This window comes from Hippopotamus amphibius, chromosome 8 (assembly GCF_030028045.1).
Source record: "Hippopotamus amphibius kiboko isolate mHipAmp2 chromosome 8, mHipAmp2.hap2, whole genome shotgun sequence".
Lineage (NCBI taxonomy): Eukaryota > Metazoa > Chordata > Mammalia > Artiodactyla > Hippopotamidae > Hippopotamus > Hippopotamus amphibius.
In genome coordinates this window covers 134259242-134284677 of record NC_080193.1, presented here as the reverse complement: position 1 = coordinate 134284677, position 25436 = coordinate 134259242, and the positions used below count along the sequence as shown (strand labels likewise).

The 25436-nt window shown below is 39.1% G+C and overlaps 1 protein-coding gene across 16 annotated transcripts in view; it reads right to left on the bottom strand.

Moving 5' to 3' along the window:
* Window positions 1-25436, bottom strand: part of PKP4 (plakophilin 4) — a 236260-nt gene that overhangs the window by 193366 nt on the left and 17458 nt on the right. Inside the window, exon 1 of one of the 16 annotated variants that reach the window (XM_057747067.1) lies at window positions 8380-8514. The exons of the other annotated variants lie outside the window; for them this stretch is intronic. The gene's annotated coding sequence lies outside the window, so the exon portion shown is untranslated. Of the gene's footprint in view, window positions 1-8379; window positions 8515-25436 lie in introns of those variants that run through there. 16 annotated transcript variants of the gene reach the window in all.

Sequence of the window (25436 nt, the reverse complement as noted above, 5' to 3'; positions counted from 1 at the left end):
GATGATTGCTTTCTCTACAGAAGCAGCTGAGCTGACTGGGGCCTTCACATTTGCCACGGTACCATGAGTGCATGCACTCCACTGCGTTCGGGGGTGCTCCAGTAGAAAGAGAAATGATGGGAGTGCTAAAAATAGAGCAATTAGGAAACAAACATGCAAGATTAGTTTGCCCTGATTATCCACGAATGTAAAACACACTAAATTACCTTATATACGGTCCATAAAAGCGCCAACAACTTACTACTGAAGATGACTTTCTTGACTGCTTTCTCTAGCATCAGTACAATAATCAGAACTTTCTAACACATCTGGGAGAATACCATTACCATCCACTTCCTGATACCTGTTACTGTGCATAATAATAGAATCAGAAATTGCAAATTCAAGTCTGGGGAGGTGAGACTTCGGTCAATGCATGCATCCTACTCCCTAAGCCCCGAATCTCTATACTCTCTGTGCTCCAACATCCTTCGTTTTAGTCAAGAAATCTGAGACTAATCTATGGGCAACAGCATTTTTTTTTAACTTGTTGTGTTACCCATTTTGGATGAAGAATAAGTACTAAGACGATGGCATGATTTAGAGCACACTGTCATGAAGTCAGGCCACCTAGCTTTCAAACTGTAGTAGGGGTCGCCAGGGCTCTGCTCAGCGCCCACACACATACAAATTTTCCTCCAGGCCAGTGGACACATGGCCAATCATCCTTTAGGATTATCAGAACACTGACCTCTACTATTCTAACTTAAATGCAGACACGTGTTAAACATTATTCGGCCAAAGCTCAGTGGTGGTTCAGTTTCTCTAGGGCTAGAGACACAATGGGGTCACAAGGAACTAATTTCTCCTAAGAACAAGCCAGGAAACTGAGCAAAGTGGGTGACTGGCATGCTTCACAGACAGAGGGGTCCAGGTGGGGCTGTGGGGCCTGCTCCAGGTGCAGGGTGGGGGCCCCACTTTAACACTGCCTACAGGGGTTGGTGGTAGCGCACCCTTAGGCAATGTTCACATCTACAGTGCTCATGTCAAAGGGGTCCATCTTTTAATTAAATAAGAACCCAATGGGTCACTTAGTCTTATGCATTTAAAATTAAGTTTCACAAGCTGTCCTCCTTAGCCACCATCATAAACAGCTTAAATAGGCAGGGAATCTAAAGTAATTGCTATTTTGGACCCCTAAAGGCAAATCTACGGCAGCCTCTTGCATGTGGGGTGTTTTACTGCTCTTACTGCACAAGCTTCCACACTTATTCTGGATTCGGGAGCACTGAACTGATGCACTAGCCCCAGGGGCTCGATCCCTGGGTGAGGCGGGGAGCTCTGCTCTCTTCTGTGGCCACAGGCTGTGATGTCACTGTCATCAGCTGTGCCAAAGAAAGCAATGCCTGTTCAGGAGAGGCAGAGAATCTGGATATTTCCCAAATCTCCCACCTTTGTAGAAAAAAAAAAAAAAACTTATAACCTTCCCTCTGCTGATACAGGGCAACAGTACTGTCTGAACAAAAGATCAGGAGTGTATATAAGAGCAAAGCAGAGTGGAACAAGTTCTGCAAGGGCCTCAGGTCTACCTTACCAACTTACCTCCAAGGTTCAACGTTGCAGAATCTCCACGTATTAGAAGAAGCATCCTGGGGAAGATAGCTATACTGCCAGTATCAGCATAATAAACTAGATTCCCAATGATCTGTACCACTGAAGAAATGCCATAAAGAAAAACGAAGCCCAAAAACAAAATTACTTTTCACAACACAATTAACATTTTGCGAATCCTATATAAGACTAATACAATGATAACGTTCTGAGATAAAGTACCAAAATAGAGTTTATCATGAGAATGTAGTGATAAAGACTGTAAAAATGTTTTTGTATCTGGATAGGTTTTTGGTCCATTTCAAATCACCTTTATAATCACAGTCATTTAAAAATGTGTGAAAAGCTGTACCGTTTAGCATCCCCTCCCCGCCCTTGCCCATCCTCACCTGGCTCAGGGCAGTCATCCGTTCATCATTTATCTTTTTATTTATTTGGGAGCTGAGACTTGTTCCCCCCACCCCCTTCCCCCAAATGCTTTCCTCATTCTCTTTCTGCCACACCCCATACTGAAGTTTACAATCCTTCTAAAACATCAGATGAAACTTTGAGTTCTACTCCACACTTCTGTCTTGTTGGTTGGTTTGGTTTGCTTTTTGATGATACACTGAGTAGGCAACGTTTACTGGGACTTCAAGTGGTGACACAGTATTTGAAATAAGATGTCTGGCCTCCATTTCATCTTTGAACACTTAATGCAATCATCTATTGAATACATCTTATGAGTCAGCTCTGAGCACTTTACAAACATTATATCATTTAATCTTCAGGGCAAAATTGAGTTACACATTATCCCTGTTTCACTACTAAGAATACAGAAGTCAAAGAAGTTAAATAACTTGCATAAGGTCACACACTGAACAGGTGACACAGTCTGGATTCAAGCCAAGGTCTACTCGACTCCTCAACTCTGAACCACCATCCTATATGTTTCAGAAAAAATAGTAAACCATCTTCTACAGCCACACCTGAAAGAATTGGGAGATGATTTTCTTTTTAAAGAGAAGATAACTTCTCAATCAGTATTAATTTTCTTCACCTGATTTACATCTAGCACTGGGCAAGCAAAAGCAAAGGAACTAAAGAGCAGTAGGAAAAGCAGGCAGAAGGGAAGGGAACTTGGAGCAAAGAACTAAGGAGGAAGGAAGGGCACCCAAAAATGTATAAACACAAACGCAGCCCAACACAGAACAGAAAAAGTGAGCATATCACGGTAGTCATTTTAAAAAGATACGTGTAAACTGATATCCATTTACCGAAACAAAAGTTAAAAATAAGTACATACAGCTCTCCTTTTAAAAAAAAAAATGGGTATCTTTATTGGCTACACAGAAGTCTACTGCATGATGTATTTGCTTAATTTTTTTATTACTTTGTTTTTTATTGAAGTATAGTTGATTTATAAGGTTGTATTAATTTCTGCTGTACAGCAAAGTGATTCAGTTATACAAATATATACATTTTAAAATATTCTTTTCCATTATGTTTTATCCCAAGATACTGAATTTAGTCCCTGTGCTATCAGTAGGACCTTGTTCATCCATCCTATATATAATAGTTTACATCTGCTAACCCCAAACTCCCCCTCCATCCCTCCCTCTCCTCCTCTCCCCCTTAGCTTAATATTTAGATGTATAATTTTTAATACTCTAAACACTCAGCAGAAAACAGTCTTTGCCTACTTGAGTGATTACTGCCTTACAGTACATTAGAAGTTGTGAACCAAACGCACCTTTTGGATTTCCGAAGGCCGTTGATACCTAGTGCCAACTTCCTCTCTAGGAGAGTTGTGGCAATGTGAGCTAGTGTCACAGACCGTCACTGGTACAAAGTTCTATCATTCTCTCCAGTCACTGTCAGTCTCAAAAAATGGTACCATATCGTTTCAACAGTTTTCTTTTATTATTAAAAAGGCATAACTTAAAAAAAATAGAATAACCATGTATTTCATCTCACTGAATTAAAAGAAAAAACAACCCTAGAGGTAGGAATTATCTTGACTTCATCGATAAGGAAATAGATTCAAGGCAGTTAAAATATTTGCTCAAATTTAAAGGACAAGCAAATAGCAAAACTAAAACTTTTAGTTGGTTTTAAACAATCATAACTGTTTACTTACAAATGAAACATATTAAATGTTATTTTATCTACAATGAGAGTATTTTGTACCTCAAAAAAGTCCTCGCAGTTCATTTACAAATGTTCAAATCTAAGTAAAAAAAACTGAATAATGAAAGCAATCTACCATACTTTACAGTGTTTTCACTATCTGTGATTGCCCCGTTCAAATATTTTCTTCCAAAATAAATCATCCTTCATGTCATTAATCATCACTTCAGACACATCAGGTGCATAATTTTGCTCACCTACCTTCAAATAACTACGGTATGTTGTAAGTTACTTATTCACACTATTGCAAATAACTTCCTAGTTCACAGTATATTTCTGGCACGGGTGTTATTTCAAATGAACTTCAGGTAAGACTGTATAAAGGTCACATTTTTTTGCTACTAAGAAGTCTTTTTTGTTTTAAACAGAACTCATTTCCCACTCCGCAATTTAAAACAAGCGATTTTAGTGCTGCAGTGAAATGATTTTCACAATGCACATAATGAAAACATATAACCTCTTGTCCTAGAGGGCTGAAAACAGAGCAAAATGCCTAAAGTCGTGTCATAGATGAGGATCTTGAGTTGTATAATGAGAAATATGCTAAGTGCAAACAGCTTTTCCCTCTTCATCAGTGAAACATTTGAAGTTCCTAAATTTTAAAAAGCAAATGATCCAATTTTTATAATAGTAAGAGTCTGCCTACTTCCTGAAGTCTGAAAATGTCCACCTCATTTTAAATGAATCTTGCACCCCTGGATACCAATCCATTCTTCCCAAAAGACCCCCCAAAATGTTAGCAGTGCAATCAATTACCACATAGGAGAATGAAAGAAGATTGAGAGAAGGGATCTACACAAAGCAGGGAAGGGGGAAAGAGAGGAAACCAAGGGGCAGACCTAGACTAGCATTCCGGAGACATCAAGAAGTATGTCGACAAGTGAGCAGGTTTCACGCACAGATCAGAAGGCTCGCTGTCCGCAGCAAGTGCTGGACCCCTACAGGGACTAGAGGCTTTCTGAGACCTTCTCAAATGCCCAAATTTGCTAACATCATTGTATCAGTGAATTTATCTCCCACATGCCAGGGTGTCAGGGATTCCTTCAGTCCCTTGATGAGGGTTACTCAGGTGCCATGACGCTGTGAAGCAGCCCTGGAGAGCAACCAGCCCAGGATGGAGGAGGAAGACAGAAGGGCTGGCCCCAAGAGGGAAGGTCAAAAGAAAACAATGAAACACAATTATTATCTGCTAGACTGACCACACGTGGAAATGGCACTAAGAGGCTGAAGGAGAGTATGGGAAGATTCGGCCATAGATCAAAATAAAATTAAGGAAATGGAAAAATGAGGCAAGTATTTCCCCTGGAGGATAAATGCAAAAAGAAAGACAGACTACTTGGCTCATTGGTGAATCAAAATAATGGTGAGTCAAAATAATGCAAACAATTAATAGTGGTTTAATTTTTCATACCAATGCTCTCAAGGCAATAGAAATAAAAGCAAAAATAAATGGGACCTTATCAAACTTACAAGCTTTTGCATAGCAAAGGAAACCCTAAACAAAATGAAAAGACAACTTATGGAATGGGAGAAAATATCTGCAAACAATGTGACCCACAAGGGCTTAATTTCCAAAATATACAAACAGCTCATAAGTCTCAGCAACAAAAAAACAACCCAATCAAAAAATGGGCAGAAGACCTACAGACATTTCTCCAACGAAGGCATACTGACGGCCATTAGGCACATGAAAAGATGCTCAACATCTCTAATTATCAGAGAAATGAAAATCAAAACTACAACGAGGTATCACCTCACACCGGTCAGAACGCCCATCATTAAAAAGTCTACAAATAACAAGTGCTGAAGAGGGTGTGGAGAAAAGGGAACACTCCTACACTGCTGGTGAGAATGTAAACTGGTGCAGCCACTATGGAAAAGAGTATGGAGGTTCCTCAAAAAACTAAAAATAGAGTTGCCATATGATCCAGCAATCCTGCTCCTGGGCATATATCCAGAGAAAACTATAATTAGAAAAGACACATGCACCTCTATGTTCTAGTAGCACTATTCACAATAGCCAAGACATGGAAACAACCAAAATGTCCACTGACAGATGAATGGATAAAGAAGATTTGGTGTATATATATATATACACACACACACATATACATACACACACACACACAAAATTGAATACTATACAGCCATAAAAAAAAAAAAGAATGAAATTATGCCATTTGCAGCAAGATGCATGGACCTAGAGATTATCACACTAAGTCAGTCAGAAAGAGAAGAATACCATATAATATCACTTACATGTGGAATCTAAAATATGACACACCTGAACCTATCTATGAAACAGAAACAGACTCAAGGACATAGAGAACAGACTTGTGGTTGCCAAGGGCGAAGGGGGGGTGGGGGGAAGGAGTGGGAGTTTGAGGTTAGCAGATGCAAGGTAGTATACATAGAATGGATAAACAATAAGGTCCTACTGTATAGCACAGGGAACTACATTTAATTTCCTGAGATAAATCCTAATGGAAAAGAATATAGAAAACAATGTGTGTGTATGTGTTTGTGTGTGTGCGTATATATAACTGAAGCACTCTGCTGTACAGCAGAAATTAACACATTATAAATTAACGAGACTTCAATTTAAAAAAAAGAAAAAAGTGATTTAATTTTTAAAGACTGAAAGTCAGTATTAGGAAAATGGAAAGAGGTGTAAGGTAGAAATATTCACCTACAAAATAACAAGTAAATAATGTTTAATACTGATGCTTCAAGAAACATTACAACCATATTATTTAGATATAAAGAGATAAATATCAGAAAAAAATAGCTAACATAATTAAAAGTGTATGCCTCTGGGAAAAAGAATGAGGCAAGGGGACTACTGTAATTTATTATGTGCCTTTCGGTATTATTTGACTTTAACTGTATGCATATTAAAAGAATTTTTAAAAGCTGAAAGAGTAACCAAAAACGAAACAAACAGTTTGGTAAATATACACGATCAGGGAGAGAGGAAATAAAGGCTATGGATAAACACGGCACATGCAGCAGGATCCCATTTTTCAGAAAGAATCAAAAAATCCAAAATGCTGTTTCTAAGTGGTGAGATTTTGGATAGCCTACCTTTTTTTATTATTTCATATTTTCGACTGTAAACATGTGTAACACTTTTATAAGAAGGAAAAAAGGTAACTTAAAAAAGGAGGACAGTGGTCAGTAAAGAAACAGAGTCAGAAAGAAAAAGGAGACAGGAAAAAGAGGTAAGAAAGAAAAGAAATTTCACTAAAGAGTGGGTAGTCAATGGACTACATGCTGCTGGGAAGACGAGGTGTGCAAAACCTCTGTTAGGACATCAAGAGTATCTTGCCCAGCAGAGTATAAGCAGGGCAGAGGGAGGACAAGCAGAGCTGGGGGCGGGAGGATGGGGACTGAGAAAGAGAAGACAGCATCACAGCATTTCGTGCTGGACTGAAAGGCAGCAGGGAGCACAGGCCAGCTCTCAGGAGGTGAAGCAAGTTTCTGGCTGTTATTAACATCTAGGAAGAGAGATATTTAAGGAAAGTAAGCCAGAGGAGAGGAAGCAACTGAGGATGAGATAAGATGATTTCCCAGTTCTTAAAAAAAAAAAAAAGACAACGTAACTTTGAGTAAATTGATTTTTTTTTTTTTCCTTTTTGGCTTTTACAAACCTTAGTTCCTACCACTGAGTACCTGACTATACAGTATTATGCCATTTGGCACAATGGAAACAAGAGTACCCACGAGGACTCTGGCCATTCATCAGGAATTCTGAATCCTAATGTTAAAAAGGGAAGAATTTTATACTACTACTAACAAGTCAAAAGTTACCATTATTCCCAAGAATATTTAACCACTTTAAAATAATTATTTTATAATGCTAATCAAGTTAACAGGACTGGCATGCTTAACATTGTCAAAATAAATGGAGTTGTTCATTACAGTTAAATTCTAAACCAAAGACTTTTTAAAAAATTTTATTGACGTATAGTTGATTTACAATGTTGTGTTAATTTCTGCTGTACAGCCAAGTGTTTTTTAAATCTCACAAAGCAAGTACTTAGGAATAAAAGCAAGATGCTTAACAATACATTCGGTATGACCCATTTTCATTTTTTAAAGTATTGTAAAAGTTAGTATTTCCAACGTTGGCTGCATATTAGAAACACCTAAGGAGCTTTCAAAACTACCAATGCCTGGTCCCCCTCTCAGCAATTCCAGTTTATTTGGTCTGGCACATGGCCTGGGCACTGGGATTTTTGACATCCCTCCCCAACTCTCTACTCAAATAATTCCTTATGTAATAAAGAGGAAAAAAAGAGTATTCTGAAAGGGTTGGGGTTTAAAATTTTTCATTGCCTGCTTTGCATATTTCTGCATTGTTTGACTTCTGAAGTAATGAGAAGGTACCATTTAAACAGAAGTTTTTCTATTAAAAAAAAATCAACAAAAGGAATGTCTCTTTCTAGGCTTTAAAATGATTTAAGTAGGAAAAAATACGTTTTCAATTACGTCACAATGCTCACTTTCCTGTTGCGGGGTGTTTTTAGACAACATCAAATTCTGTATACCTGGAGTACAAAGGTGAGTAACGTGTGCAGTGCGGACACATCCCAATGGGAGGAAACCTGTGAGACAGACCTTGGGAGGCATCATAGGCCCTCTGGATGCTCTGGCTTCATTCTGTAGGTAACTTGGGCCACTTGACGACTTTTAATCAGGGTAGTGGGACACGATGTGAACTCCAGATGTGAGAAAGCTGAACTGTGAAAGGTGAAACTATAAAGTTAAAAAGAAGAAAATGTTGGAGAACATCTTTGAAACTTAGCAGAGAAGGACTTAAACCTATAAGCCACAGTAAGAAAAAAAATTTTTTGAAAGCACATTTAGGAGTGTCTTTTCCCTGGATAAAATTTACAAGCAGATGAGAGATCAGAAGATTTTTGCAATGCCCTGATAACGGACTAACATCCAGAATAAGAGATTCTTCTTCAAATCAACAAAAGATGGGAACTCCATCAAAAAATGGGCAAAAGTTATACACAAAAAATTTACAGAAGAGCACACCGCACCCCAAATAACAAGATGAAGGGATGATGACGTTCACACATAGTCAGAGAAATGCAAACTAAGAATGAGATAGTTTATACCTGATATGCTGGCAAAAATTATGAGGGCGAGTTAAAAATTATCTGCGCTCTGGCTGTAGAATTTATTTTAATTAACTTTTAGGAAAAAACATCATTTTTCGATATAATCTCCTTGCTTGTCAATACACTGTCCCTGTCAACAAGCTATTTCCTCATTTAAAAAATGTTTTAGTCTGAGCTGCAAGCCATGAATGGACCCCTGTCCTCAGTTCTTCATCAGAAGTGAATCTTCGGGACTTCCTTAGTGGCACAGTGGTTAAGAATCCGCCTGCCAATGCAGGGGACATGGGTTTGATTCCTGGCCTGGGAAGATCCCATATGCCAAGGAGCAACTAAGCCCATGCACCACATCTACTGAGCCTGCGCTCTAGAGCCCAGAAGCCACAACTACTGGGCCCACGTGCCACAACTATAGAAGCCTATGCATCTAGAGCCTGTGCTCCGCAACAAGAGAAGCCACCGAATGAGAAGCCTGCACACGGCAATGGAGAGTAGCCCCCGCGCAATGCAACTAAAGAAAGCCCATGTGCAGCAACAAAGACCCAACACAGCCAATAAATAAATAAATAAAATACATCGCTGCCATTAAAACACACTCTCACACACACACACACAAGAAGTGAATCTTCGTCCTTGTAGGGCTGCTTTCAGGGGACCAAACAGATAAAAGTCTGGTGGAGCAAGATCAGGACTATAGGGAGGATGCTTTAACACCTCAAAACAGGTTTTTGCAGACTGTCGACAGTGTGGGCAGAAGTGTACGAATGTGCACACCCTCAGATCACAAAAAACGAATCACTGCACGCTGCTCTTCTTTCGTGGAAATCACAAGTGGGGCATCCATTTTTGCTCTCACTGCAGTTACAAATGAACGATGTAACTCATTCACAGCAGTGACTGGGGAGACAGTAGCCTTGAACGGAAAGTGCTGATAAGACAGTGCGGCCAACAGAAGTTTTAATACAACCAGAGTGCGGATAATTTCTGACTCACCCTCGTAGAAAGCTGTACCACACCAAGTGTTGGTGGGGCGTGGGAATATACAGATGGATGCAGCCCTTGTAGAGACCATCGAGTATGACTTACGCAAATTAAATGCACTCATCAGTCTAAGACCCAACAATCATAGTCCTAAACATAGTTCCCAAAGAAACTGTCACACCGGTCCCAAGGGACATGCAGCCCACTCTGTGATGATGGGGAGGTAGACGCAATCTGGACCCCCGTCACAGGAGCAGAGAAGTAAAACTGGATGAAAGTACATCATAAACGTACTCAACTGCAGTCAGAGTCAACAAGCTAATATTCACACAGGGCCAGAGACAGATCTTTACAATAAACTGCTGAGTGAAAACATTAACTGAAGGAGAATAGTACCACTTATGTAACAGCTGACATAACATAACATATACATTATACAAACAAAAAGAAACACACTAACCACATCAGACCAGCGCCCATGGCAATGGGGGTGGGGGGTGGGGGTGTATATGTAGGGGATGGTGGTAACAAAGAATCAGTAAAGAAACCACTGGCTTGGCCCAGACCCATGATGACAAAGTGCCACCAACCGAGATGTATGGACAACTCGACCCTCACTAAAGTCCAAGTAGAAACTTTCTACAAAATAAAGCCTAGCAATGCGAGCGAAGTGGGGAGAACAGAAGCCAGGAGAACAAATGAAGGCAGTTTCATCAGTCTTCTAGAGTGTTCACTACGGACAAGCTAGACACTCATGCCCTCCTCAAGACAGATCAGATGGAGGTTGAAAACCATCCCCTGCACGGACTCCCCTGAGGAGCACTGCTATTTGCACTTCTTTCTCCAGAAAAACACCTCCTTATTCCAACGTACTATCTCCCACTTCCAAACTTCAACTCCCTACTGACAGATCAGCTATTATCACCAGTAAGAGCCCAACAGCAATTTTTAAAAACAGCCATTAAAAGTGGAACTTTGTTATAAGCTTTTCGAAAATACACAAAAATACATATACTTTACTTACGTATGTTTTAACCCCCTCAAAACATTCTAGTAAATGTACTTGCCTGCAGATACCATATTTGCTTTCCCTCCAAAGTGTTTTTCTGTTTTGTTTTGTGTTTGATTTGGTAACCAGGTCTGTTACACAGAGGTACCAGAAGCCTAGCAGGAAAGAAAGGTGGACAACTAATGCCCTAAATCCCCTTGCATCGCTATGTGCACAGTGGCATCAACCAATCTGCTGGCACAATAACTGTTCATAAGCTACAGTCACACATTCTGGCTACAAGTATCCCAGGTGCACCCTTCAAAAGTCCTAGGTAGATGCCATCTGGTACTAATGATCTGCACATCCTTAAATTGACAGAAAATATTTTAAGTAAATCCAACTGTTTGATCTAGTATTTCTAATGCATCTATTTAAAAACACAATTTGAGATGTCTCCTAATTGTTAATCCTTAATAATGACTGACAGCTGAAGAAAAATGACTCCCATTGTTAGGTGTTTTCTCACAGAAGGTGGGGCTGGGGGTTGGTAGAGAGCCATGGCCAGGGATTCAGAGCTCATCAGCACACGAGCCAAACCTGAGGAATTTGGACTCCCCTCTTTTACCATTTCTACTTTTGTCTTATTTGATAAACATAGCTTTAAAAATCATTTCCACTGATTCCCAATGGCAAGAAAACTCTGTAAACCACACGGGCTTAAATGCTGTGAGTAGAATTTGCTTTCTGATAGTGTGACGCTGAAAAGAAAGAGTTAATAAACCTTGGAGACCTGAGTGGGAAGGGGCTCAGAAAAGAGAGCTCGTGGCAAAAAACCCTCTGCATGCATCCAGCTAAGGCAGGTGGCCAAAGGGTCAGGGGAATCCCCAGCAGTATTTCAAGTGCCATTATTAGATACAGGGAACATTTTAGAGCACAGAAGATGGTTTCAGGCATGACACGCCAACTCCACGGGAGGAATAAAATAAAATACATGTAGTGTGGGGAAAGGGACACAGATTATTTTCCCCTAGTAATTTTTAGCTTCAGAAACCTTTTGGTCAGGAACACAAACTCAAAAAGATTAAGATAGTGTGACCACGTTAAAACTGCCTTCCTCTAAAAAGTATAACTCTAGGAAGTTAAACAGTAACTCAAAAAAAAAAAAAAAAAAAAAAAGACACCCAGATATGCTAATATCCAGTGAAATAATATCAAAAGATTTAAGATGGTATATAAATTTCATACCTACAACATCAGGTATGAATTCAACTTCACTCTACCTGGATGAGATTTTTTTTGTTTTTGTTGTAAATTAAACACCCTTATCAAAAAGCAAAATATTAGACATCTGGATGTAGAGAATGTGAACTGAAGAGATTTAGCAAAATCCTAAAGTTTGACTCCAGCCACTGTAGAGATGAGAAAACAATGGCTCAGAGAGATGTAATGCCTTCTCCAACACCACTGAGGTAGTCAACTGAAGTGGAGACAAGTCTTCTTTTGAAGGACAGTGCCTGGCTCTCCTGTTCCTATCTGTTTCCAGATACCTTTTGGACAGCTCCTCTTAAACAGGCCTCATCCCTTTCCCGACTCTGAAGCAAATTCTTTTAGCACAAAGCTGTCAAGGATCATGATATTGATAACACTGCTCTTCCTGGAAGTGAAGTTCCATCATCTTAAGGAATATTCTATTTATTAGAAGTGAATAATAAACTTAGACCCTGCTCAAGGGAAAGGTATGGATTCCAGGAAGGAGGGATAACAGGAGGCTATCTTAAAGCTGTCTACCATATCCTACCATATAATGGATACCTGGATATCAGTGAGACAGGGGCATCAAACAGGGTCAAGACAGGGTCAGGGGTGATCCCTTCTTCTTCGCAGATGCTTCCTCACATTGGTGGGACAATGTAAGTGGTACAGGGGGGGAAAAGGTGCACATGGTATATATGTGAATTCAGCAAGACACTACCTCTGGAGAAGCCTCAGTTGTCAGAGGAAGACCAAGTGAAGAGTCATCTCTGAAGAAGATGAAGGAAGTGCTGAGGAGAAGGTGAAGGAATTCTAGAAAGGATAACGTGTGCTAGTGACTGCTAAAGAAGAGGATGTCCCAAGCACATCGTACACTCAACAAATATTTATTAACTTAAGCTTTTATACATTTTTTAAGTTCATACCCTATCTGCATCTTACATCTCTCCCTCAAAAATATTTTTATAATCTGGTTTCATGAGAATGTGAAATTTGATTTGTAGTGCATGTGTGCAGAATTCTACTGTAAGCAGACAATGGTTAGGAAGGATTTAGTGGGCAGCAGTGATAAATTTGTGGCTATAGAGGGAAGACATTGAAAAATGTGGAGGGTCTCCCAGAAGATGATATGATTCTGTGGAGTAAATTCAGAAGTGATAATTCCTTAACTGAAGGAATCAGTTTATGATTTTGGCACATCTCAGGAGTTTTCTACCTAATTTATCATACACGTGTATATTTCATCACCATATTTACAAGACACAAGCATTGGCCAAATCTTCGTTTTTCATTCATTCATTTGACATCATTGAGTCCTTATGAGCCAGGACTGTGCCTGGCAGTGGGATAATGCAATGTCCTTACTCAGCAATCAAAACGTATAAAGAAAAAAAAAGTGTGGAACAGTATCTGCAGAAACTAATCCAACACTCAAGTTCTTTTAGCACAAGTCTACCAAAATTTAACTTGAACAATTATATACAAACATTATACCTGAACAAAACAAAGCTAAACCCACAGGTGCTTTCTGCATAGGACATCACTCACATTACCTCACAACAGCAGCATGGTCAAACAGAGCCTTTTCTTTTTACATCAGAAAACTAAGGTTTGGATTCCCATTCTACTGCCTACCAGTTGCAAGACCCTAGGCAAGTCACAGATTTCTTTCAGTCCATTTCCTGGTGTCTAAAACACAATGATAATATTGTACACTTACAAAGATGATGGTGAAGACAACTGGTAAATGAGAAAATATACAGAACCATTGTATGGTTTACACAAATGCACTTTTAAAAAGGCTTTGTGCCCGTTTAAAATGTCCCATTTATGGCCTAAAGGCTCTACTATGTCACTTGCAATTGTTTTTAACTATTACACAAAGCTCACAGACTCGTGCTATAATCACTACTACAAGTTGAACCACTGTGTGATAAACTCCATGTTCTGGCCACTTCTGTGTTCTCTGTCCCACCCAGTTTACAGTTATACCACATATAAGGATGTTGATGTAACATTTCCTAAGGCATGTATCACAGGGCTGGAAACAGGTGCATGACTATGAAGTTATATACAAGTACATGGACGATAACTTTCTTTGTGTTTAAAATGTTGCTGTAATTCTGACAAGAACCATTCTTTGCATGCACAGCTATGACTGAATGCCCAATGCCCAAATAGCCTTACCTACAAGGACTGTCACTGGACTCGCACACTGTCTATGATCCAGCCTCGAGCTTTCCACATTCAGGACGGACCATCCCAAGCAAAGAGAATGGCTTTCAATCACCGTTATTCTATACTTCATGACAATGGCATGTTGCTGGTGACACAAAAGATATATCGTTCAAGTATCTTTCTAGATTGCTTCCCAAATTCAGTTTGCCATGCAGCAGGTACTAATTTCTCATGCTTTATTTAATCAATTCTCTGCCTTATGGTTTAGTGGAGAAGAGCTGGATTTGGAATATGGGCCACTTTGTTCTAAACCCAACCCTTTATTTGACACCCCCGCAGCTCTGAGTAAGCTGCAACACTGCTCAAAAAGCTGGATGAGATCTGTAGGTCTTCGGGATCGTGTAGTCATTCAAAACTCTGTGCTTTAAGTCTTTAGTCTCGTTTAAAACTCAGTTCTACACTGCCACTAAACTATTAGCTCTCAAAAAAAAACCCATGTTCAGTCATATTTTGTTTAAATTTCTTGACTTCATCATAATTTATGACTTTAATAACCTCAAAGGAAAAAACATTCTACTTTTTTATGACACAATTGATACTGTCTCCACACTTCATACAATTTAATATAATAAAATGTTCTTTTTATATCATATCAAACATATATTCAAATAGGAAGAAACTAGTTTAATTATAACCTATCACAAAAGTAAAAATTTAGAAACTGAGCTGCCAAGTATCTTCAACTTAATTTTACTATTATAAATTAAATGCCAAAAATACAATTCTCCTCATCGAATTCCATTTTTGTAATGCTTTTAGTTTGCACTTCATTCTTAATGATTACACAGATTTAATTAGAAATAAAAAATTCAATGTGGCCCAAATTAGAATATGTATTCTCTTTTGGTGACAAAATATGAATGCTGTTTAAAAGTCTTAAATTAACAAGTTACTATAAACATAACCTTAATTAGATTACATATGCCAGTGTATTTCAATTACTGACATAATAGATGGGTGTGACTGAACATAAGCTAATTAATACCTATTCTCATACTCGTGATCAAAACAAAACTACAAAAACAACTCTCCAGACATTAGGAAGTTACACATTTTTAGACTCCAACTTGCTTTACAGAAATTTCAATATCATTCCCTGATTTTACAAATGATAATGAATTAAAGGATTAAATATTTTTGCTTCCAAAGGGTGCTGGTCTCATGTTCAAGCTCAGTGATGAGTCACGTCAAACCACTTTCATTTATTCCTGGAACAAATATACACCAACCACCTAGTCCATGTCAAATGCTTATAATGACCTCTAAAAACACAACGGTAAAGGGGGAAGGGACACAGTTCCTCCTTCAGAGGACTTACAGTTCCTTCATGGAACTTACAACTTGCTTATGGGGAAGAGAGACTTCAATCAAACAATCCTACAAATGAATGTGAAATTCTGAGCAACGGTGTCATGGGCTGAGAGCCTGTCTCAGGCAGCACAGCGAGTGGTTATGAGCATGGGGTCTAGATTGACTGCCCTGGACTCAAATTCCAGCTCTGTCACTTCCTAGCTGTGTATCTCTGGATGACATACTTCACTGTTTCGTGTTTCTCTCTTCTCTTCTGTAAAACAGAGCTAAAAATACCTGGCCCGTTGGGTTGCTGTGAGAATTAAATGAATTAATTCACATAAAATGCCTAGAATAGTTCCTTCCATATAATATGTACTCAATAAACAATGACTGTTACTTTAAGAGAAGCTGGAAATTTGGAACTTCTGCTTAGAGAGGACGGCGGGTCACACAAGGCCTCGTAGATCACAGTCAGTTACTTCCAGCCTTTAGCTCAGAGCAATGATAAGTCATCTAAGTACAGAAGCAACCTAATCAAATGGCACTTTATTTTTTCTTTTTACAGATCCGGCACTTGAAGAAAACTGAATAAAATAATTCTAGACCAGCACCACCCAATCGAACTTCCGGTGGTGATGGAAATGTACATTTGTGCTGTCCTGTGCGGCTGCCAAGCACCTGAAATGTGGCAAGTGTGACTGACTGAGGAACTTGAGGTTTTAATTTTAATTAACTTAAACACAGCACATGGCTCATGGACATGTATTAGACAGCACAGACAAAGGCATGGCAGACCCCAGTTAACGAATCTATGAACTTCATTGATATCGCTCTAAGTAGAATATAGTAAAATATCACTAACATTCACAACAATGTTTTAAACTCTGACACTAAAGCTATAAACTAATTTGGCACCATTTCAATAATACATATGGGTGAGTAATGTTAATTAGTATAACCAGTTTTGCTGTTTTTATCTGTTATGTGATAGTCAATTCTCCATGTATTTTCATTATACATTATCCCATACATTATCATTCATTCCTATAAAATTTCCTTTCCCCAAAAGTAATCACAATACTTATAATAAAAGCACTTGAAATAAGCCAATCAAAAATAGGCAAGGAAGTGAATAGATATTTTTCCGAAGACATACAAATAGCCAATAAGCACGTGAAAATATGCTCCAATGTCTTTAGTCATTAGGGAAAGATAAATCAAAACTACAATAAGGTATCACTTTATACCCATTAGGAAAGCCTATAATTAAAGACAGATAATACCAAGTGTTGGTAAGAATGTAGAGGACTGGAACCCTCACATACTGCTGGTAGGAAAGTAAAACAGTGCAGTTGTTTTAGACACAGCCTGGCAGTTATTCAAAAAGTTAAACACAGAGTCATACACACCAGCAATTCCGCTCCTAGGTATATACCCAGAAGAAATGAAAACATATGTTTACATAAAAACACACATGAATGTTCATAGCAGCATTTTCTTAATAGCCAAAAAATGAAAACCCAAATGTCCATCATCTGATGAATGGATAAACAAAAGGTGGTCTGTCCAACAATAGATTACCCAGCCATAAAAATGAATGAAATGCTGATTTGTGCTACAATATGGATGAATCTTGAAAACACTATGCTAAGAAAAAGAGGTTTGACACAAAAGCTCACATATTATATGATTGTATTTATATGAAATGTCCAGAATCGGCAAATCCATAGGGGAAGTAAAGAAATGGTTCCCAGGGACTGGGGTGGGGAGTGGGGGGGGGGGGGGAGGGGAGAGGAATGGGGAATGACTAATTAACAGGTACAGGGTTTATCTGGGGGGGGTGATGAAAATGTTCTAGAATTAAATGGTGAAGATGATTGCCCAACTCTGTAAATGTACTAAAAACCACTGAATTGGTATGTGAATTATATCTCAATTTTTAAAAGCACTTCAATTTTTGGTTTTAAAATTTTGTTAATCCTTCTGTTCATATAATTTTTCTTTAAATATCTTGGGGGTGTTTTTTTTTCTCTCTCTCTCTCTAAAGAAACATAAGCTGTTGTGTAAGAATAGGTATTTGCAAACAAAAATTCCATATGGGAGGCAAATTTTAAAAGTTGCTCGCTACTTAAAATTAAGAAGAAAGGAAATATTCAACAGAAATCAGTAAAACCTCTGTGTTGGCAACTGACTTCTGAGTAGAAAAGGACACAGAGATAGGGAAGTCTGTATTTGGCTCTCTCTGTAAGGCAATAACAGTTCTGAGCTAAAGTTTGAGAGGACTGGGTTCCTCTCTTTCTGGCATCCTCCTGAGCTGACAAAGGAAGGGTCTGAGAGAAGAAGATCTAAGCTACGTGGGCAGCCTTGGTTGATGCTTACACCTGGAACAGAACTGAAGAGCCAAGTTACTGGCAGGTCCTAGATATCAACATTAAGTCAAGTAAACATGAGACATGAGCTGACATTTCTCTCCCTGAAGATATAAAGAGAAATTGGGATAATGAATAAGGCAAGTAAGGAAGCAACCCAAGTGTCCATCAACTGATGAACACATAAAGAAGATGCAGCATGTGTATGTACGTGTGTGCACACACACACACACACACACACACACACAGAGGAATATTACTCAACCATAAAAAGAATGAAGTTTTGCCATTTGCAACAATGTGGATGGACCTAGAGGGTGTTATGCTGAGTGAAATAAGGCAGACCAAGACAAATACTCTATGTTATCATTTCCATGTGGAATATAAAAAGTAAAACGAATGTATATAACAAAACAAATGCACATATACAGAAAACAAACTAGTGATCACCAGTGAGGAGAGGAAGGGGGACGGTGCAAGACAGAGGTGTGGGATTAAGAGATACAAGCTATTATGTATAAAATAAATAAGCAACAAGGATATATTATACAGCACAGGAAAACACAGCCATTATTTTCTAATAACGTTAAATGGAATATAATCTGTAAAATACTAACTCACTGTGTACACCTGAAACTAATATTGTAAATCAACTATGCTTCAACTGAAAAAAAAAAAGTGAGAGAGAGAGACAAGGAGAGGGAAGTACAAAATTTGCATAAATCCGAAAGAGAAATCGTAAATGCTTCAGAAATAAATTTCCATTTCATGAGTCAGAAAAGAACAGCTTGTCTGGGTCATACAGTAAGTCAGAGATTAAATAATAAACCAAAGAGTAATTAATACTATAAACCTAGTCATCAATGACAGAGTAGGATTACCACATGTTGTAGGTTAATGAAATTTTTTTCCTTTAATACAGTTGCTATTAGTTGAATTCTTTTCATGATTGATAAATATACCAAAATTCTCATTTTAAGGACAAAAATGTCAAACTGCCTATGGAAACTTAAACAAGAATATATCAGGAAAAAGAAAATCCTAAATTTGTGCTGCTTTTAAAAGTTAGCTACTATTTAACACCTAAATTGTTGGAGAGCTGAAAGGTTGAAAAACATAATAATGTCTCTTAAGTAACTCCTACTAACAGGAAAAGAAAACTAAGAAAAACCTCCTGGAGGATGCTGGCTTGGCAGGCCTGCCTAGAAAAGAAATGTGAACAAGTCCCTTCCATCGAAGTACTTCGGGGGTGGAATTTACTAACTCTAATACACACAGGGAAAAAGTGACAAGAAATCATGTACCCATAACAAAGATTTCCAGCATCTAAAACCCTATATATACATATATATAAATTTATAAAAACATAATGAAAAGGATAAACACCAACTTCAGAAACCTTAAGCAATTCTGGCAAAACAAGATTTCTCACATTTGAACGCGTTTCATGGGTGTTCATCACACTACTCTCTGTACTCTTCTGTATTTGAAATATTCCATAAAAACCCTAAACAAAGTCTCATTAGCGATCACCAGTTTCTATTTACCCCAAAAGTTCAAATTATGTTTTTCCTTTTATTGAGGTATAATTTACATATAGCATTATATTACTTTCAGGTGTACAACACAATGATTCAATATTTGTACATATTGCGAATTGGTCACCACAATGAGTCTAGTTCACATCCACCACCACACAGTTATAGAACTTTTTTTCTTGTGATGAGAATTTTTCAGTTCTACTCTTGTAACAACTTTCAAATATGCAATATGGTATTATTAACTATAGTTACCATGCTTTACATTACATCCTCATGAGTTATTTATTTTATAACTGGAAATTTGTATCCTTTGACCCCCTTCACCCATCACACTTCAAATTCTGTTTCTGAACAACTACCAGAATACTAGGTAGCTAATTAAAATTCTGTGTGTACTTCGCCATGTTGATTCTGGTTTAAGCCATTACTAATAACTTAGGTTACTCAGTCGAAAATACTTATCAAGCCATTTAATAGAAAAAATGAGATGCTGTCGAGGTTGACAGACGACAGATGACACATGCTTGCTAATGATTCCATTTATCTCAGTAAGTACTAGGACAACACTTCTAAAACGTGTATCTTTCAGTACAAAGAATTTAAAGACCACACATATTGTCGGCAGAGTCCAAGAGGTTTATAGCAAGTCACCTGCTTGTGAGCATCTCCTCTTACATTACTCTAACTCACTGAACAGGAGAAACAAAGCACGCAACATGATATGATTACTTTTAAGGCACAGAAGTTTATTGAATGCTTCCCTAATTAAAAAAAAAAATAACCTAAGTAATGATTATGTCTTTATCATCTGGGATAAAGCTAAAATTCCTTCTTATTCAACTGCATCACATCTTGTAGCTTCCACGAGGTTAAACTTCAAACCACACCCTTTCAAAAACAAAACTGAAAATTTAAGATCTCTAACCTTTGCCTGTCTGTTTTAGAACACTGAAAATGTTTTGAACCGGAACCAGAAGTTTCTCTCCAGAACACAAGCGCTGAGACTATAAACTTTGTCCCTGGCTTATCAGTCCTGTGTATGACGCATTATAATTGTTATCAACTTATTATTTGCATATCTCAGAAGTCGGTCCCTACGGCTTAGCTGGCATGGGACTTTAGCCATTTTTTTAATCAGGAAATTCTTACCAGGAAATTGAGCCTCAGCCTAATTCCAGTTGGTCAATATAACAGATTGCAGGGAACCCTGCTGTAACATGGATATTTCACTTCTCTTCACAGGGTCTGTCCCTTGCTGCTTGGCTTTCAGAGAAATCAGGCCATAATTAATATTTCAATGGCACAGGAGCTGATACTTCTGCTGCAGTGAAGCAGTTCATTCACTTTGGCAAGGTTTTCTTCCAATTCCTTATTTGTAAAAAGCACAGCTCCAGGTTAGTTGGCCTAGATCATTTTCTGTTTTTAAATTTTTTTGTGGGGGAGGGAGAGGATTAAAATCCTGAATTCTCATCTAAATAAGCTAATGGGAAACATGGTACTTTGCCCAAGATGCTGCGATGCAATCCTAATGGACTTGCAGTTTTGAGAAAGTTTCCTGTGGCCTTGAAACAGTTGGGCCACCATCATCTGCTGTCAACAAGTTTTCTTCCTCCCCTTGGCACACATAACGGAGGCAGATGTAGCTTAAAGGCTTACAGCTCCCGTGTGTGTCTTCCCTAGCAGGCATGGCACGGCGCGTGTAGACGTCTAAGGGTTTGAAGCAGTTTCTGGCCAAAGAAAGAGGTCACATTCAGACGCCAAGATCTAAAGATTTGGCCACTTTCAGTGTTCCTAAGTCAGAGGTACCTAACCAGCATTTAAGATTTCTGTAATTACTGATGATGGTTTTACTGCTTTACTTTGATACAGTGACGAATAGATACGAACTGGTTCCTAGCCTCAATTTGTTTCTGGTTACAAATTGAGGGGAGGAACAAGTCTGGTACCTAGGAAGGAAAGGCTTTATGTACTGAACAAATTACAGCAAAAAGTGCCTCACAACTACACAAACTTGGATAATGTGAATTCATACACAAAAATTTATATGTTACCAAACACAGCAGCAGCCAAACTCCTGGAATTTGTGGCTGGCTAGCTTTGTACGCAGACCTACTTCGGTGACTTCATTTAACCTTGCCATGATTTGCCTCCACATTTCACAGAACTCAATTTTTTGTATCCCACTAATACTATCCATCGCAGGGCTTGACTGTGACCCTTAAGAGATTATTTTCAAATAGCGAGGTAGCATGGATAGGCCTTCCCTGCCCCCTCTGTGTTTCTCAGATTACACAAAATGACTGTTAAGACATGATATTTGAAGCAACAAGAAAACTGAACTACATCAATAGAAGACAAATCCTGATACAAATTTCTTTCGCATGTCACTCACTGCCACCTCACCAATTTTTTTTAGGGCCTAAGATTTTGTTCAATATTACCATTAGTTTAGCTTCTCATATTTACTTGTCAACATCACAGTGCACCACTAGACCAAAGCTTCAAGTACTAAGGCCAGCTATTTAATATGAAGCAGAAAGATTTTCCTGGGTTAGGCCACTTCATCAAGATAATTTCCAAGAATAGAGAGGGGGCTATTTGAATGTCTTGGTCACACAGTGAGAATGAATGATTCAGGAACCAACAACTTGATTCATCTCACACTGAACATTTGAGTCATTCAGGAAAAGTGTGTATCTTCTATTTACTTTTGAGAAAAAGGTACATTTTGAATATGCAGAACAGTTTGATTCCATTTTTTTGAAAACATTTGAATGTCAAATCTGGGGCTATATCTGGATTCCATAACATGTGTGTGGTGAGGTTTTTTTTTTAGCACTTCCTAAAATTTTAAAGCATAAAGCAGCAATTACTATACAAAGACAAAAAAAGAACTCATACAACCTAACACCTAAAATCAAACACAAAATTAATCCATGAGGTGACAGAAAAAGATGTTAGCTCTCAGAAAAATCAACATATCTTTTATGACCCGGCTAATAACTTGGGGATATTAACATGGTTTTTGGTTTAGGTTTCAGGTCATGATTTAGGTCTCACGGTTTTTCAGCTGTAAGACTTAGACCTGCCTTGGATGACCAAAATGATATCGGTAACACAAATTCCAAAGATGCTGCACACAGGCCATTTTTTTCCTGCTACCTAATCTGAAGTCAAGTCTCCTAAGTAACTCTTCCAGAGTAACCCAAGTAGAGGTAACCACTGGAGAACAATCTGGCATCCATCAGGGGAAGGACTCAATGGGATTCTGGGAAGCCCAGACGGCAAAGACCATCCCCACAAAGGATGATGAGGCTGCAGATACACACAGACACAACCACTGAGGAAGCACCTTCACCTCCTGATCCAAGACAAGGACTGGAGTGCCGGTAATTGACTTGCGAGGTGGACAAGATAGGCCAGAGAAGGAAGTGAATACATTACTGAGTAGGTCACTCTTCCGAGCAAACTGAGCTCCTGTCTGCTGGGGACCTCAGGGAGCCTGCAGAGGACAGGCCTCAGGGATGTCTCAACTAAGGGGCCAAGAAGCTGGGCTAGTGGTCCAGCTCCCATTAGTTGATGGTTGGGGGCTACTCCTAGGGATGATAACCTCCTGGCATTTCTGACCTGACCCAACATTGGTGGCAGAGCCTTCAGGCTAAAAGTCCCAGGCTCTTGCAGCAGGAAGCTGTCGGGTCTGAAGCCAATGACCTGATGGTGGGCGCCCTGGCGTGTTGGTAGGGTGCGGACAGAATACGTTGCCACCATTAAGCATAAGAAGAAAAGTGCCTTTATTTAGATTAAAATGCATACTACAGTGTCTACACTTACTGAGTACCCGCTCTGTGCCAGGCACAGTTTTATGACTGTTAGTCCACAATCTAGTGGCAAGACAGCACACAGACAGGTTATTGAAGAGAAAAAAAAAAAAAAAACTCTAATAAAAAGATTTTAAAAGTGAGGCCAGCAGTTCTTGACACTGGAAGTGGAAAGATGAGCTTCTTTAAAGTGGCTGTAATGCGTATAACATTTCTTCCAGGAGAAAGGAAGAAAGAGCAGAGATCTCACCCTGATAACAGCCACAAAAACACTACACAGTCTGTCAACTCCCAAGTTTCTTCAACTCATCAGAGGGGTCAGACCTTAGTATAACCAACTAATCTGGAAATTAAGGAAATAGAGGCACCTCCAAGGAGATGGGTCTGCTCACCTGGGGTAATGCTCTGAATGCTGGCAAGAAGAAACGAGCTAGAGTGTTCAGCAAATGCGTAAGGGCTGAACGTGGGCAAGCAAGCGAATACAGAACTCTGCAGGACCACAGAAAGGAGGTGAACCCACATGGAGGTTCTTCAACATGGACCTCCCCAGATGCCAACATAAAATCCTGGCCAGAGTCCGGAGCCCGCCTCCCACTAGTTGCAGGCCTGGGGAGGGGAACAGCAGCTACCATGGGAGAGACACAAAATCCCACCTGGATCCTTCTCTCCTATCTCTGCTAGAGAACAAAAGCCCTAAACTGCTGAGGGAAGGGCAAAAACCCCTGTGTTCCTTAGGACACTAGTGAAAGCCCACTCTAGCTGGGAATTTGTCAGTATAGCGTAGTCACCCTATTCTATGAACAGTCAACTCAAAATCAGCATGCTTGTTACAAACACAGCCTCAAGACCCTGGTCCTACCTTCAGCCAGGCCACCAACCTAAGCCCCTTCTCAACAAACACTATGGACCACCCAGGGCACAGGAATCTCTCAGGGCCTTGGAGGTGAAGGAAAGAAAATCATGGCCTAAGAGGGGGCTTTGGTGGGAGAAAACTTTTTTTTTTTAGCTATTTATTGGAATATAATTGCTTTACACTCTTGTACCGGCTTATTAGGTACACCAAAGTGAATCAGCTGTATTTATACACATATCCCCATATCCCCTCCCTCCCGCAACCCCCCCCCACCCCACCCCCGCCTTCCCTGTCCTGGCCCTCTAAGGCATCACCCATCATCGAGTTGATCTCCCTTTGTTATACAGCGACTTCTCACTAGCTATCTATTTTACAGTTGGTAGTGTATATATGTCTATGCTACTGTCTCACTTCGTCCCAGCTTCCTCTCCCAAGCCCCCCTCCCTGGCCTCCCCAACCCTGTGTCCTCCAGTCCATTCTCTGCATCTGCATCCTTATTCTTGCCCTGTCACTGGGTTCATCAGTACCATTTTTTTTTTTTTTTTTTTTTTAGATTCCATATATATGAGTTAGCATATAGTATTTGTTTTTCTCTTTCTGGCTTACTTCACTCTGTATGACAGACTCCAGGTCTATCCACGTCATTACATATAGCTCCATTTCATTCCCTTTTATAGCTGAGTAATATTCCATTGTATATATATACTACATCTTCTTTATCCATTCACCTGTTGATGGGCATTTAGGTTGCGTCCATGTCCTGGCTATTGTAAATAGTGCTGCAATGAACATTACGGTACGTTTCTTTTTGGATTATGGTTTTCTCTGGGTATGTGCCCAGGAGTGGGATTATTGGATCATATGGTAGTTTCATTTTTAGTTTTTTAAAGAACCTCCAAACTGTTTTCCATAGTGGCTGTACCAACTTACATTCGGTAGGAGAAAACTTTTAAAGATGAAGACGTGAGCCTGGTTACAGGTGCGGCCAGGAAAGTCAAAGCATGGGATTAATAACAATCTGGGAGTAAGGAGGATGGGTTATACGTCACTTAGCATGAATTTTCTTCTGAATGTTACATGAATGTAGCTGCTTAGACAATCAAGTTTAATTTTTGTTTGAAATAAGGGAGAAAATCCTACATGAATAGATTCTGGATTAAATTTAGTATCAGATTTAATTTTTACAGTCAAGAACAATTAAATTGTCTGCTCG